The sequence below is a fragment of the Prionailurus bengalensis genome, chromosome A3 (assembly GCF_016509475.1).
Source record: "Prionailurus bengalensis isolate Pbe53 chromosome A3, Fcat_Pben_1.1_paternal_pri, whole genome shotgun sequence".
In the NCBI taxonomy this organism is placed as follows: domain Eukaryota; kingdom Metazoa; phylum Chordata; class Mammalia; order Carnivora; family Felidae; genus Prionailurus; species Prionailurus bengalensis.
Genome location: NC_057354.1, coordinates 101,364,018 through 101,366,676, shown reverse-complemented (window position 1 = coordinate 101,366,676; position 2,659 = coordinate 101,364,018).

The window sequence follows — 2,659 nt, the reverse complement described above, 5'->3', positions numbered from 1 at the left end:
TTCATATCATTCAAATCATAGGAGTCACAGAAGATGAAGAGAGAGAAAAGGGGGCAGAAGTTTTATGTGAGCAAATTATAGCTCAAAACCTTCCTAATCTGGGGAAGGACACAGACATCAAAATCCAAGAAGCACAGAGAACTCCCATTAGATTCAACAAAAACTGACTAACACCAAGACATATCATAGTCAAATTCACAAAATACACAGACAAGGAAAGAATCCTGAAAGCAGCAGGGAAAAAAAGTCCTTAACCTACAAGGGAAAACAGATCACGTTCACAGCAGATATGTCCACAGAAACTTGGCAGCCCAGAAGGGAGTGGCAGAATATATTCAATGTGCTGAATCATAAAATATGCAGCCAAGAATTTTTTTTTATATTTATGTATTTTTGAAAGGGAGGAGGGGCAAAGAGAGAGGGGACAGAGGATCTGAAGTAGGCTCCACACTGTTGACAACAGAGTCGAATGTGGGGCTCAAACTCACAAACTGTGGGATCATGACCTGAGCCAAATTCAGATGCTTAACTGACTTAGCCACCCAGGTGCCCCACAGGCATGAATTCTTTATCTAGCAACACTGTCTGTCATTCAAAATAGAATGAAAGATAAAGTTTTCCAGACAAACAAAAACTAAAGGAGTTCATGACCACTAAACCAGCCCTGCAAGAAATTTTAAGGGAGACTCTTTGCATGGAGAAGAAAACAAAACAAAAGTAACAAAGACTAGAAAGGACCAGAGAACATCACCAGAAATACCAATGCTACACATGACACAAAAGCACTAAATCCATATCTTTCAATAATCACTCTAAATTTAAATGGACTAAATGCTCCAAAAAAAAGACATAGGATATCAGGATGGATAAAAAACAATATCCATCTATATGCTGCCTACAAGAGACTCATTTTAGACCCAAAGATACCTGCAGATTGAAAGTAAGGGGATGGAGAACCATCTATCATGCTAACGGACATCAAAAGAAAGATAGAGTGGCCATACTTATATCAGATAAACTAGATTTTAAACCACACTGTAACAAGAGATGAAGAAGGGCATTATATAATAATTAAGGGGTCTATCCAACAAGATCTAACAACAGTAAATATTTATGCCCCCAAATTGAAAGTTCCCAAATATATAAATCAATTAATCACAAACATAAAGAAACTCATTGATAATAGTACCATAATAGTAGGGGACTTCAACAGCCCAATAATGGGCAGATCATCTAAGCATAAAATCAACATGGAAACAATGGCTTTGAATGACACACTGGACCAGATGGACTTAACAGATATATTCAGAACATTTCATCCTAAAGCAGCAGAATACACCTTCTTCTCGAGTGCACATGGAACATTCTCCAGAATAGATCACATACTGGGTCATAAATCAGCCCTCAACAAGTACAAAAAGATTGAGATCATACCATACATATTTCCAGAGCACAACACTGTGAAACTTGAAATCAACCACAAGAAAAAATTGGAAAGACCATGAATACTTGGAGATTAAAGAACATCCTCCTCAAGAATGAATGGGTTAACCAAGAAATTAAAGAAGAAATTAAAAAGTACATGGAAGCCAATAAAAATGAAAACGCAACAGTCCAAAACCTCTGGGATGCAGCAAAGGCAGTCATAAGAGGGAAGTATATAACAATCCAGGCCTTCTTAAAGAAGGAAGAAATGTCTCAAATATACCACCTAACTTTACACCTCAAAGAGCTGGAAAAAGAACAGCAAATAAAGCCCAAAACCAGCAAAAGGGAAATAATGCAGATTAGAACAGAAATCAATGATATCAAAATCAGAAAAACAATAGAACAGATCAACAAAACCAGGAGCTGGTTCTTTGAAAGAATTAACAAAATTGATAAACCCTTAGCCAGATTTACCAAAAAGTAAAAGGAAAGGACCCAAATAATTAAAAGAACAAATGAGAGAGGAGATAATACAACCAACACCACAGAAATACAAAAAATAATAAGACAATATTATGAGCAATTATACACCAACAAATTGGGCAATCTGGAAGAAATGGACAAATTCCTAGAAACATATAAACTACCAAAACCAAAACAGGAAAAAATAGAAAATTTGAACAGGCCCGTAACCATTAAAGAAATTGAATCAGTAATCAAAAATCTCCCAACAACTTAGAGTCCAGGGCTGGATGGCTTTCCGGGGGAATTCTACCAAACATTTAAAGAAGAGTTAACACCTACTCTTTTGAACCTGTTCCGAAAAATAGAAATGGAAGGAAAATTTCCAAACTCATTCTCCAAGGCCAGCATTACCTTGGTTCCAAAACCAGACAAAGACTGGTTCACCCACTAAAAAGGTGAACTACAGACCAATTTCCCTAATGAACATGGATGCAAAAGTTCTTAACAAGATACTAGCTAACCAAATACAACAATACATTAAAAGAATTATTCACCACAATCAAGCAGGATTTATTCCTGGGCTGCAGGACCGGTTCAATATCCAAAAAGCCTGGATCAATATCCACAAATCAATCAAGATGATACATCACATTAATAAAAGAAAGGATGAGAACCACATGATCCTCTCAATAGATGCAGGAAAAGCATTTGACAAAATACAGCATCCTTTCTTGATAAAAACCCTCAAGAAAGTCGGGATTGAAGG